A 14,126-nucleotide genomic window follows, 5' to 3' on the forward strand; every position below is an offset into this window, starting at 1 on the left:
GGAAATAGCGGATGCATTGACAGTCATTTTCCAACATTCCATTGACTCTGGATCAGTTCCTATCGAGTGGAGGGTAGCCAATGTAACCCCACTTTTTAAAAAAGGAGGGAGAGAGAAAACAGGGAATTATAGACAGGTCAGCCTGACCTCAGTAGTGGGTAAAATGATGGAATCAATTATTAAGGATGTCATAGCAGCGCATTTGGAAAAAGGTGACATGATAGGTCCAAGTCAGCATGGAATTGTGAAAGGGAAGTCATGCTTGACAAATCTTCTGGAATTTTTTGAGGATGTTTCCAGTAAAGTGGACAAGGGAGAACCAGTTGATGTGCTATATTTGGACTTTCAGAAGGCTTTCGACAAGGTCCCACACAAGAGATTAATGTGCAAAGTTAAAGCACATGGGATTGGGGGTAGTGTGCTGACATGGATTGAGAACTGGTTGTCAGACAGGAAGCAAAGAGTAGGAGTAAATGGGGACTTTTCAGAATGGCAGGCAGTGACTAGTGGGGTACCGCAAGGTTCTGTGCTGGGGCCCCAGCTGTTTACATTGTACATTAATGATTTAGACGAGGGGATTAAATGTAGTATCTCCAAATTTGCGGATGACACTAAGTTGGGTGGCAGTGTGAGCTGCGAGGAGGATGCTATGAGGCTGCAGAGTGACTTGGATAGGTTAGGTGAGTGGGCAAATGCATGGCAGATGAAGTATAATGTGGATAAATGTGAGGTTATCCACTTTGGTGGTAAAAACAGAGAGACAGACTATTATCTGAATGGTGACAGATTAGGAAAAGGGGAGGTGCAATGAGACCTGGGTGTCATGGTACATCAGTCATTGAAGGTTGGCATGCAGGTAAGAAAGCAAATGGCATGTTGGCCTTCATAGCGAGGGGATTTGAGTACAGGGGCAGGGAGGTGTTGCTACAGTTGTACAGGACCTTGGTGAGGCCACACCTGGAGTATTGTGTACAGTTTTGGTCTCCTAACTTGAGGAAGGACATTCTTGCTATTGAGGGAGTGCAGCGAAGATTCACCAGACTGATTCCAGGGATGGTGGGACTGACCTATCAAGAAAGACTGGATCAACTGGGCGTGTATTCACTGGAGTTCAGAAGAATGAGAGGGGACCTCATAGAAATGTTTAAAATTCTGACGGGGTTAGACAGGTTAGATGCAGGAAGAATGTTCCCAATGTTGGGGAAGTCCTGAACCAGGGGTCACAGTCTAAGGATAAGGGGTAAGCCATTTAGGACCGAGTTGAGGAGAAACTTCTTCACCCAGAGAGTGGTGAACCTGTGGAATTCTCTACCACAGAAAGTAGTTGAGGCCAATTCACTAAATATATTCAAAAGGGAGTTAGACGAAGTCCTTACTACTAGGGGGATCAAGGGGTATGCGAGAAAGCAGGAATGGGGTACTGAAGTTGCATGTTCAGCCATGAACTCATTGAATGGCGGTGCAGGCTAGAAGGGCTGAATGGCCTACTCCTGCACCTATTTTCTATGTTTCTATATCATGGCTCTACATAAATACAAGTCATTATTGTTGTATTATTAGGGCAACATATGCTGTGACTAGTACCACAAAAGCACTTAACATTGCGCTGTCCATTCTGGGAAAGGCCAGCCAATGTTCACGCAGCGGGTATCGGCCCACCATCCAGATGGACGGAATTTAAGGCGGAGATAGACAGATTTTTGAGTGAGAAGTGAGTAAAGGGTTATGGAGAGTGGACAGGGAAGTGGAGTTGACTCCATGATCAGATCAGCCATGATCTTATTGAATCGTGGAGCAGGCTCGAGGGACTAAATGGCCGACTCCTGCTCCTAATTCTTATGTTCTTAATCCTGGGACACAGGCAACATAAAGGACCAACACCTCATCACTGGCCCGCCAGCAGAGGTTCCCGGCTCCGACCTCCCTCGAGGACAGTGGGCAGGGCTCGACCGAATCCACATAGGGCATGGACGCTGTGACCACCTGCTCCACATGTGGAAGGTGAGGGACAACACGAAGTGCGATTGTGGCCCTGAGTCCCAGACCCTGGAACACCTCACATCGACAGGCCCACTGAGATCTGTGGGTCCCAGACCCTGGAACACCTCACATCGACCGGCTCACTGAGATCTGTGGGTCCCAGAACCTGGAACACCTCACATCGACCGGCCCACTGAGATCTGTGGGCCCCAGACCCTCGAACACCTCACATCGACCGGCCCACTGAGATCTGTAGGTCCCAGACCCTGGAACACCTCACATCGACCGGCCCACTGAGATCTGTGGGTCCCAGACCCTGGAACCCCTCACATCGACCGGCCCACTGAGATCTGTGGATCCCAGACCCTGGAACCCCTCACATCGACCGGCCCACTGAGATCTGTGGGTCCCAGATCCTGGAACACCTCACATCGACCCACTCACTGAGATCTGTGGGTCCCAGACCCTGGAACACCTTACATCGACGATCCCACTGAGATCTGTGGGTCCCAGACCCTGGAACACCTCACATCGACCCACTCACTGAGATCTGTGGCGGGAGGCACCTCATTTCTCCATTCCGTCTCTCAGGAGGCCGTCGAACTAGACATCCTGTCATAAGTTTTTCCCGTCATACCAAACAACAACTGGTACCAAAGGACTCTACAAACTTTGTGAAGTTACTACGAAATGAAAGCTTTCTCGCTTATTAATCTTTGCCTCCACCAGCTGTACTCAGCACATCGAAGTTATTGTTTGCTGTACCTGCCTGTTAACTTTCAGTGATTGGTGTACAAGGCATTCATTGCTACTTATTGTACGGTAGTTCCACGGCAGCTGATTGCACAGCACTTTTCCCCAGTGTCATTTGACTTAATTCATATGTATTAAGTCAAAACTCCTGACGGCCACAGTCCAATAGTTCAATCATCTATCTGCCATCTGTCTTGGGTTTCATTGCAGTTAGCAGGTTGTGTTTTTATAATCATTTGCCCTTGCTATTATCTCCCTTTTCCCCGAGAACACAAGAATTAGGAGCAGGAGTCGGCCACTTGATCCCTCGAGCCTGCTCCGACATTCAGTGAGATCATGGCTGATCTTCTACCTCAACTCCACTGTCCTGCACTATCCCCATATCCCTTGATTCCCTTAATATCCAAAAATCTATCGCTCTCAAACTTGAATATACTCAAAAGACTGAGCCTCCACAGCCCTCTGGGGTAGAGAATTCCAAAGATTTCTCCTCTTCTCAGTCCTAAATGGCCAACCCCTTATTCTGAGTCTGTGGCCCCTGGTTCTAGACTCCCCAGCCAGGGGAAACACCCTCCCTGCATCTACCCTGTCAAGCCCTGTAAGAATTTTGTATGTTTCAATGAGATCACCTCTCATTCTTCTAAACTCTAGAGAATATAGGCCTAGTCTACTCAATCTCTCCTCATAGGACAATCCCCCCGCCCCCCCCCCCCATCCCAGGAATCAGTCTGGTGAACCTTTGTTGCACTCCCTCTATGGCAAGTATATCCTTCCTTAGGTAAGGAGACCAAAACTGTACACAATAATCCAGGTGCGGTCTCACCAGGGCCCGATATAATAAGAGTCTTTACTCTTATACTCAAATCCTCTTGTAATAAAGGCCAACATACCATTTGCTTTCTTAACTGTTTGCTGTACCTGCCTGTTAACTTTCAGTGATTGGTGTACAAGGCATTCATTGCTACTTATTGTACGGTAGTTCCACGGCAGCTGATTGCACAGCACTTTTCCCCAGTGTCATTCTTGTGTCAGTCCTGATAGCGAATGTTTTCAGGCTATTCAAGTGTGGAGGGCATCGTGGCCTCGCCTTACCCTGCTGTCACCCAACATCCACATACACACACTTTCCAACGTGGCCTCAATCAGAAGCGAGAACCCGAGCTGATATTCCGCACTGCCCCCCGCACCACCCCTCCCCCCCGTCCCCGCCCCTCACTACCCCCCCGTCCCCCCCAATCTACCCACCACCCCGTCCCCACCCCCTGCCCCGCACCACCCCTCCGTCCCCGTCCCCGCACTACCCCCCCACGCACTACCCCCCCCCCCGTCGCCCGCCCCCACCCCAACCTACCCACCGCCCCCACCCCCCCCACACCTGCCCCGTCCCCACCCCCTGCCCCGCACTACCCCCCGCGTCCCCCAAAACCTACTCACCGCCCCCACACCGTCCCCACCTCCTGCCCCGCACTACCCCCCGCGTCCCCCCCAACCTACCCACCGCCCCGTCCCCACCCCCTGCCCCGCACTACCCCCCCCCACCCGCCCCGTCCCCACCCCCTGCCCCGCACTACCCCCCCATCCCGTCGCCCGCCCCCACCCCAACCCCAACCTACCCATCGTCCCCACCCCCTGCCCCACACTAACCCACCCCACCCCCCACCCTCTCCCTTGGGCAATTAGCCAAATTCGAACACCCCAGCGGAGACCTCAGTACAGTTCAGGAATGAAAGCTGGGATGTGGAACACGCAGGGCTGAGCACTACAGCATCAGGGAAAGGAGCTAAACTTTTGCTCTCGACCAGAAAACAATAAGTCTCCACACAGAATCCATTTTGTGTCTTCACAAATGGACAAGAAAGGGGGAGGGGAGGAGAAGGAAAAAGACAACTGCAGACCCTTGGGAGTTAGTCAGGAATAGAAACCCGACATGAGCAAGACACAAATCTAATCGCCAGTGGGTATAAATTCCACAGCACATGAAACAAATACCACCAAATGTTATCTTCAATGGACACCAGCGCAGTTCAACAAGGGCTAGGGAGATAATTCTCCCCCCCCCCCTCCCCATGACTTTTGGTGGTGAGATTTACAAAAAAGCCTCACCTGTGAAAGGATGGGGTAAAACCTTGGAAATGAGTGAATTAAGCAACGAGGGGGGGAAATTGACCGTCTCCTAGCAACAGAGACAATCTGAAACTAAATATGTGGTCTCGACGTTCTATGGTTCTGATCTTTGTTCAATGTGAAACTTTTCCAATGATCACATTTCCGGGTCTGTATATAATCGGTAAAAAGAGAGAAATTATCATAAATGCCGTGGACTGGAAATCTACAGAGGAAGTTATTAAAAAAATTACATTTAAGCGGTTACTTTACAAACTTGCTAAACTTTTTTTTTTGTGTGGTTTAAACTGCCGGTTTAAACTTCACTAGTTTTTTTTCCCCCCAAGGAAGGCGATATAACTAAATGGTGACGCTCTGGAAAGTCCGGCTGATTGCACACGCTCTCAACTCGGGAAAATTCTGCCATTTAATCTAAAATTCTCACGCCCCGTTTTATGGTTTGCAAAATTGCAAAGAGAGGTACCGGCTGGGCCAGGATCGTCTTCATTGTCTGCAGATTTTCTTGTAGACCACAGTCACAGCCTCCGCGCTCTTCACCACCACGAAATTGCAGACGAGAAGGAGAATGAGAAGCAAAATAGCCAGGGACTGAGCGATGGCTCTCAACATGTTGCCACTCTGCTCGCCAATACTCGCTCTGACCACAGGCAGGCTCCCCCCTCGCTTTGATCCATTCCCTCACCGACTCGGATCCAGGCTTTCTCTCTCTCTCTCTCGAGGTAGGATCCAGGGACTTTTTTTTTTCTCTTCCCTCTCTCATCAAACTTTCTTCACCTCTTCTTTCATATCCCTCCATGGCCTCGCCCCCGCCCTCATGTGTCAACTGAGGCTCGGTGGGATTTGTAATAAGGGATCTATTAACACACAGGAAGCGAGATGTTGGATCATAGTTTGTGTTAGTCGTGCCTCAGTGGGCAGCACCCTCGCCTCTGAGTCAGAAGGTTGTGGGTTTAAGTCCCACTCCAGGGACTTGAGCACATAAATCCAGGCTGGCAGCATCATCATCATAGGCAGTCCCTCAGAATCGAGGAAGATCTGCTTCCACTCTTAGGTGGCTGAACAGTCCAATACGAGAGCCACAGTCTCTGCCACAGGTGGGACAAACAGTGGTTGATGGAAAGGGTGGGGTGGGGAGTCTGGTTTGCCGCACGCTCCTTCCGCTGCACGCTCTCGGCGACGAGACTCGAGGTGCTCAGCGCCCTCCCAGATGCACTTCCTCCACTTAGGGCGGTCTTTGGCCAGGGACTCCCAGGTGTCGGTGGGGATGTTGCACTTTGTCAGGGAGGCTTTGAGGGTGTGCTTGAGTGCTGCACTGTCGGAGTTGCCGTCTTCCCGATGAGACGTTAAACCGAGGCCCCGTCTGCCCTCTCAGGTGGATGTAAAAGATCCCACGGCACTGTTTCGAAGAAGGGCAGGGGAGTTCTCCCTGGTGTCCTGGCCAATATTTAACCCTCAATCAACATAATAAAAACAGATTAACTGGTCATTATCACATTGCTGTTTGTGGGAATTTGCTGTGTGCAAATTGGCTGCCGCGTTTCCCACATTACAACAGTGACCTTCTTATTTTGCTGACCAAAATGTAATACCTCACACTTGCCAGTTATAATATATTGCCAATTTTCCAAATATAAATGCAATTTATTGGTGTGGATGGTATTGGTGTCTTGTAAGGGGGCTGAGGGGGCTTGACAGGGTAGATGCAGAGAGAATGTTTCCCCTCATGGGGGAATCTAGAACTAGGGGGCATTTAAGGTGGAGATAGGCAGATTTTTGAATGATAGGGGAGTCAAGGGTTATGGGGAGCAGGCAGGGAAATGGAGTTGAGGCCAAGATCAGATCAGGCATGATCTCATTGAATGGTGGAGCAGGCTCGAGGGGCCAAATGGCTGCTCCTAATTCTTATATTCGTGTGTTCTTATGTACACTTCATCAGGCACTGATTGCACAAACTAGCTGAGCCATGTGGGCTATTATTCACGTGTGAGACTTGACAGTGAGGGTCAGCAGGTTACTATTCTCCGTGGAGGGACGGAGGAAGCTGTCAGAGCAATCTGACCTCAGCCAACACCCAGCAAGGGTCAAAAGAGAAGAAAGACTTGCATTTATATAGCACCTTTCATGACTATTGGATGTCCCAAAGTTCTTTACAGCCAATGAAGAACTTTTTTGAAGTGTAGTCACTGTTGTAATGTGGGAAACGCGGCAGCCAATTTGCGCACAGCAAGCTCCCACAAACAGCAAAGTGATAATGACCAGATAATCTGTTTTTCAGTGATGTTGATTGAGGGGTAAATATAGGCCAGGACACCGGGGATAACTCCCCTGCTCTTCTTCAAAATAGTGGCCATGGGATCTTTTACATCCATCTGAGAGGACAGACGGGGCCTCGGTTTAACGTCTCATCTGACCGCGAGCCCAGACGGTGAAGACAGGTGAGCTACTCTGCGTGCGGTTCTGGTCACCACATTACAGGAAAGATGTGATTGCACTGGGTAGGGTACAGAGGAGATTTATGAGGATGTTGCCTGGACTGAAGAATTTTAGCTTTGAGGAAAGAATGGATAGTCTGGGTTTAGAAACATAGAAACATAGAAAATAGGTGCAGGAGTAGGCCATTCGGCCCTTCTAGCCTGCACCGCCATTCAATGAGTTCATGGCTGAACATTCAACTTCAGTACCCCATTCCTGCTTTCTCGCCATACCCCTTGATCCCCCTGGTAGTAAGGACCTCATCTAACTCCTTTTTGAATATATTTAGTGAATTGGCCTCAACAACTTTCTGTGGCAGAGAATTCCACAGGTTCACCACTCTCTGGGTGAAGAAGTTCCTCCGCATCTCGGTCCTAAATGGCTTACCCCTTATCCTTAGACTGTGACCTCTGGTTCTGGACTTCCCCAACATTGGGAACATTCTTCCTGCATCTAACCTGTCTAACCCCGTCAGAATTTTAAATGTTTCTATGAGGTCCCCTCTCATTCTTCTGAACTCCAGTGAATACAAGCCCAGTTGATCCAGTCTTTCTTGATAGGTCAGTCCCACCATCCTGGGAATCAGTCTGGTGAACCTTCGCTGCACTCCCTCAATAGCAAGAATGTCCTTCCTCAGGTTAGGAGACCAAAACTGTACACAATACTCCAGGTGTGGCCTCACCAATGCCCTGTACAACTGTAGCAACACCTCCCTGCCCCTGTACTCAAATCCCCTTGCTATGAAGGCCAACATGCCATTTGCTTTCTTAACCGCCTGCTGCACCTGCATGCCAACCTTCAATGACTGATGTACCATGACACCCAGGTCTCTTTGCACCTCCCCTTTTCCTAATCTATCACCATTCAGATAATAGTCTGTCTCTCTGTTTTTACCACCAAAGTGGATAATCTCACATGTATCCACATTATACTTCATCTGCCATGCATTTGCCCACTCACCTAACCTATCCAAGTCGCTCTGCAGCCTCACAGCATCCTCCTCGCAGCTCACACTGCCACCCAACTTAGTGTCATCCGCAAATTTGGAGATACTACATTTAATCCCCTCATGTTTTTTTGATTGAGGGATAAATATTGGCCCAGGACACCGGGGTTAACTCCCCTGCTTTTCTTCAAAATAATGCTTGGGATCTTTTATGTCCACTTGAGAGCAGACGGGGCCTCGGTTCAACGTCTCATCCAAAAGACGGCACCTCCGACAGTGCAGCACTCCCTCAGCACTGCACTGGGAGTGTCAGTCTAGATTTTTGAACCCACAAAATTCTGACTCAGAGGCGAGTGTGCTGCCCACTGAGCCACAGCTGACACAACAATGATCCAGGATCTCCTCACTGAGTGTTAATAGATCCCTTTTTACAAATCATTTTTTTCCCCTTTCAAATCTATTCTTTCACTTTCCCATTAAGGTGTCCCTCTATTTTCTCTCTTTCTAATCCATTCTCTCATTGAGTCCATTCCAGAGTTTCACTCTCTCTCTGGGTCATGTCCTAACTTTTTCTGATTCGTGGTTTCTCTTAACTCTCGCCCTTTCTGCAGCTCTGCATGTTAACCCTGACATGACGCTATAATACAAGGGGCTCTCTTGCAAAGGGTGAAGTTTTTTTTAAAACGAGGGTTTCACCACAATCATTTAAGCGGCGCGAACGTGGGAATAATTTCTAACAGGGGCTGCAAACACTCCCACATTGTTTAGATACTGGAAGTTACAGACACACTCTTTCACAGAGAGCAAACACAGACTCGTGTGAGACAAGGCCAGAGGCTGAGAAATAGATAACCCAGTTCTCCTTTAGATAAATAGAAGAGCACAAAAACTCATTCAAAATCATATCATTTAAATTATAATAAATTAATACAGCAGCTAAGTGAAGCATTGCGTTCAGTTTATATTTAACATGGTTTTACTCATCATCATCATCATTATAGGCAGTCCCTCAAAATCGAGGAAGACTTGCTTCCACTCTAAAAATGAGTTCACCGGTGACTGTACAATCCAATACGGGAATTACAGTCTCTGTCACATGTGGGACAGACAGTGGTTGAAGAAAAGGGTGGGTGAGGAGTCTGGTTTGCCGCACGCTCCTTCCGCTGCCTGCGCTTGGTTTCTGCATGCTCTCGGCGACGAGACTCGAGGTGCTCAGCGCCCTCCCGGATGCACTTCCTCCACTTAGGGCGGTCTTTGGCCAGGGACTCCCAAGTGCCGCTGGGGATGTTGCACTTTATCAAGGAGGCTTTGAGGGTGTCCTTGAAATGTTTCCTCTGTCCACCTGGGGCTCACTTGCCGTGTAGGAGTTCCGAGTAAAACGCTTGCTTTGGGAGTCTTGTGTCGAGCATGCGGACAATGTGGCCCACCCAACGGAGCTGGTCGAGTGTGGTCAGTGCTTCGATGCTGGGGATGTTGGCCTGATCGAGGATGCTAACGTTGGTGCGTCTGTCCTCCCAGGGGATTTGCAGGATCTCAGGATCTTGCAGAGACATCGTTGGTGGTATTTCCCTAGCGATTTGAGGTGTCTACTGTATATGGTCCACGTCTCTGAGCCATACAGGAGGGCGGGTATCAGTACAGTCCTGTAAATCATGAGCTTTGGTGGCAGATTTGAGGACCTGATCTTCGAACACTCTTTTCCTCAGGCGGCCGAAGGCTGTGCTGACGCACTTAGAGGCGGTGTTGAACCTCCTCGTCGATATTTGCCGTTGCTGATAATAGGCTCCCGAGGTATGGAGAGTGGTCCGCGTTGTCCAGGGCCGGGCCGTGGATCTTGATTGACTGAGGGGGCAGTGCTGTGTGGCGGGGTCAGGTTGGTGGAGGACCTTTGTCTTACGGATGTTTAGTGTAAGGCCTATGCTCTCGTACGGCTCAGTGAAGATGTTGACTATTTGAACTCCATCATGGTTTTACTAACCCTGTGGGAAAAAGCTCTATTTATCCCTTCCCAGCATTGCAGGAGCCTGCAATTATTTTTCCTCTCTGGTTAGTGTTCAATATTAATCACATTAATTTGGTATTGTTACCAGCCATCAAAGCAATATGCAAAATAGGTGCAAAGTGATTAAGAAATCTAATTTAAATGATGGCTATTCTCTGTTTTGTGTGTTAATTATTGTTGCCTATTTTAAACCAAAAGATAACTCCGCCAATGCCCACAAGTATTTTGGACAAAATAAAGTTTAATGAACTGAAGAAAGCGATCATTCTGAATGGTGTTGTTGCCAATTCGCTCCTCGGTATCCTGGTTATTGTGGCCATCTTGTTACATTGCTCCCGATTCGATACTGTATTGAAACAGAGCTGGGAATTCAAGGGGCCGTCTCCAAATGTCCCCCACAAAGGGAACATTCTCAGTCTGATGCCTGTTGATTTCGTGTTTTTGCAGCCAATCCGGGGGGAACCTGTTGAACCCTCCCGCCTCCGATTCCGGCCACATTGCGCCGCCTTTTGCGTCTCGCAAATCCCGCTGGGAAAAGCTGCGCTCGGTCCCGGGAAGTGCGGCACCAGGAAGTGAAACAGGTTAAAGCGAAACAACTTGATATCGGTAAGGGTGCAATGCCGCGAATCTAGCAATCGCCTGCCAATTGAAATATATATTTTGTGATTTTATATATATATATATATTTAATCATCATAGGCAGTCCCTCGAAATCGAGGACGTGTTGCTTCCACTATTAAAGTGAGTTATTTGGTGGCTGAACAGTCCAATACGAGAGCCACAGACTCTGTCACAGTTGGGACAGATATTGGTCGGGGGCAGCTGGGGTGGGACTGGTTTACCACACGCTCCTTCCGCTGTCTGCGCCTGATCTCTTCACGCTCGCAGCGTTGAGATTCGAGGAGCTCAACGCCCTCCCGGATGCACTTTCTCCACCTAGGGCGGTCTTTGGCCAGGGGAGGCTTTGAGGGTGTCCTTGTAACGTTTCCGCTGCCCACCTTTGGCTCATTTGCCGTGAAGGAGCTCCACATAGAGCAATTGCTTAGGGAGTCTCATACCTCGCATGCGAACTATGTGGCCTGTTCAGCGAAGCTGATCGAGTGTGGTCAGTGCTTCAATGCTGGGGATGTTGGCCTGGGTGAGAATATTGGTGCGTCTGTCCTCTCAGGGGATTTGCAGGATCTTGCAGAGACATCGCTGGTGATATATTTCCAGTGACTTGATATGTCTTCTGTACATCGTCCATGCCTCTGATCCATACAGGAGGGCGGGTTATTACAGCCCTGTAATAATATATATATATATATGACTCCAGTGTCCCTGGTACAGTCACTCGGTGCAGTTACATTCTCTCCCTTGCATTCCTGAGCCTGGTTCTGCTGCCGCTGTTGTGAACTATTCCACTTTAAGGTCATTGTTAAAAATAAAACCAGAGGTGAGATAAGGAGAAATGTTTTTAAGCAGTGAGCTGTTATGGTCTGTGCAATATATGCGCCTGTAATATATTATTCTCAAAGCCATCTTGAAAAAGTGCAACATCCCCATCGACCCCTGGGAATCCCAGGTCCGAGACCGCTCAAAGTGGAGGAAAAGCATTCGGGGAAGGCGCTGAACACCTCGAGTCTCTTCGTCAGGAGCAATCTGAAGCCAAGCTTAGACAGCGGAAGGAGCGCACGGCAACCCAGACTCCCCACCCACCCACCCGTTCCTCCAACCACCATCTGCCCCACCTGTGACAGAGACTGTAGGTCCCGCATTGGACTCATCAGTCACCTGAGGACTCATATTTTGTGTGGAAGCAAGTCATCCTCGGCTCCGGGAGACTGCCTAAGAAGAAGAAGAACGCACCCGTGAATTGGTTGAGTTGGGAGTGGCTTAGCCAGTCACGTGATGTTCACAAGACTCAATAAAACCCCAGCCAGTTGGGTTCGGGGGATCCACGATGAGGCAGGTGGTTGTGAGCCTGGTGGATGAACCGGTAATATGTAATGTGATTGTTAAACCTTTTACTAATAAACCAACTGGTTCTTAATAGCAATGTGTTGCTGTGAATTCTTAAGCAAAGAACCCACGAAGCAACTACATCACAATCTGGAATGCACTGCCTGAACAAGTGGTGGAAGCAGATTGAAATATTAACTTTCAGAAGGGAATTGGAAGGGGAAAATTGGCAGGGATGTGGGGAAAGAGCAAGGGGTGTGGGACCAATTGCATCGCTCTTTCATAGAGCCGGTGCAGGCAAGATGGGCCGAATGGCCTCCTCCTGTGCTGTGCGATTTGAAAATTCTATTCCACCCTGGGAGAATTGTGAAATTACATTTTGGTAATTAGTGAGCTGGTACTGGCAGAAAAATGTCCACGAAAGTTCTCCGATCGTTGTTAAAAAAAAAAGAAAGGCAGACCTAACATTTATATAGCGCCTTTCACGACCACCGGATGTCTCAAAGCGTTTTACAGCCAATTAAGTACTTTTGGCTTGTAGTCACTGTTGCAATGTGTAAAATGGCCTCCTCCCGTGATGTGCAAAAACCCCGATTACTGCACTTCAGGGCAGGGTATCTGCCATTCCCAGCGGTCAGGCCTACTCTTGACTCCAGCCTCTCACTACGTGTTGGGCAGTGCCCTCTGAAGTGGTCGAGCGTGCCACTCATTGAGAAACAATCATTTAAGAAGGCAGCATGGGACTGTTAGGGATGGGCAGCCAGCAGCCCAGATGCTGCCAACCTGTCTCACACCAGTGGGCTAACCCCAATACGCTGCCCACCTGCATTTCAAACGTGATGACTGAGGTTGCATTTCAATCTTCTCAAAACATTTAAAATGGAAAAAAACAGGAAGTGGACTTCTGCAATTGCTTCTAATTGTGTTCTCTCTGCATCATTTTCACAACCCAGACAGTATGACTAAGGGGCAAATTAGTAGTTTCGCCACTTCCAACCCAGTAGGTCGTGGGTTCAAGTTCCACTCCAGAGACCTGAGCACAAAAATCCAGGCTGACACTCCAGTGCAGTGCTGAGGGAGTGCTGCACTGTCAAAGGTACCGCTTTTAGGATGAGACGTTAAACCAAGGCCCCGTCTGCTCTCTCAGATGGACATAAACGATCCCATGGCACTATTTTGAAGAAGAGCAGGGGAGTTATCCCCGGTGCCCTGGGCCAATATTTATCCCTCAATCAACATAACAAAAACAGATTATCTGGTCGTTATCACATTGTTGTTTGTGGGAGCTTGCTGTACGCAAATTGGCTGCTGCGTTTCCCACATTACAACATTGACTACACTTCTAAAGTACTTCATTGGCTGTAAAGCGCTTTGGGACATCTGGTGGTCTTGAAAGGCGCTTTAGAAATGAAAGTTTTTCAAGTCCTTCTTTATGTCAATCCAGCAGAAGTAGCAGTACTTTATTGGCTGTAAAGGTTTTGGGAGGTCCGGTGGTCGTGAAAGGCGCTATAGAAATGCAAGTTTAATATAAATGTGTTTAATGGGGAAATGCTCCCTTGCTCTGACTGATGCTGACTCATACTAGGCTTTCGTTCCGCAGGTGTTGGCTGCTCTCTGACACCTCACTCGAGTGGAGAATCTCCATGTGTAAACCGAGACAGTGTATGACTGTGGAGAGCCCGGCCCGTTCCTGTTCATACCTGCACGTTTCATAGGGCTCGGGATAATATACGGCGCAATAACCCGGACTGATCATTTTCCTTTTGTTTAGTCCAGAGTCACTGAGATGGAATGGAGTATACAAGTTGTTTGATGGTGGAAATGGCACAGCGAGTTAAAAACATCAACACATAGTGATAGGGACTGACAGGGCTGTGGCTGTGCCTTTGTCTATTCCCATCAGTTTCT

The 14,126-nt window shown here is 48.7% G+C and overlaps 2 protein-coding genes across 3 annotated transcripts in view; one reads left to right on the plus strand and one right to left on the minus strand.

Annotated features, from left to right (window-relative positions):
• Positions 1–5,650, minus strand: part of LOC139228958 (uncharacterized) — a 38,489-nt gene extending 32,839 nt beyond the window's left edge. The window contains exon 1 of one of the 2 annotated variants that reach the window (XM_070860535.1): positions 5,321–5,650. The gene's annotated coding sequence lies outside the window, so the exon portion shown is untranslated. The remainder of the gene's footprint in view (positions 1–5,320) is intronic. The other variant, XM_070860536.1, reaches the window with a different exon arrangement.
• Positions 5,651–10,050: 4,400 nt separating this feature from the next.
• Positions 10,051–14,126, plus strand: part of nmnat1 (nicotinamide nucleotide adenylyltransferase 1) — a 54,984-nt gene continuing 50,908 nt past the window's right edge. The window contains exons 1-2 of the mRNA XM_070860741.1: positions 10,051–10,148; positions 10,725–10,883. The gene's annotated coding sequence lies outside the window, so the exon portion shown is untranslated. The remainder of the gene's footprint in view (positions 10,149–10,724; positions 10,884–14,126) is intronic.

The sequence above is a fragment of the Pristiophorus japonicus genome, chromosome 18 (genome assembly GCF_044704955.1).
Source record: "Pristiophorus japonicus isolate sPriJap1 chromosome 18, sPriJap1.hap1, whole genome shotgun sequence".
Taxonomy (NCBI): domain Eukaryota; kingdom Metazoa; phylum Chordata; class Chondrichthyes; family Pristiophoridae; genus Pristiophorus; species Pristiophorus japonicus.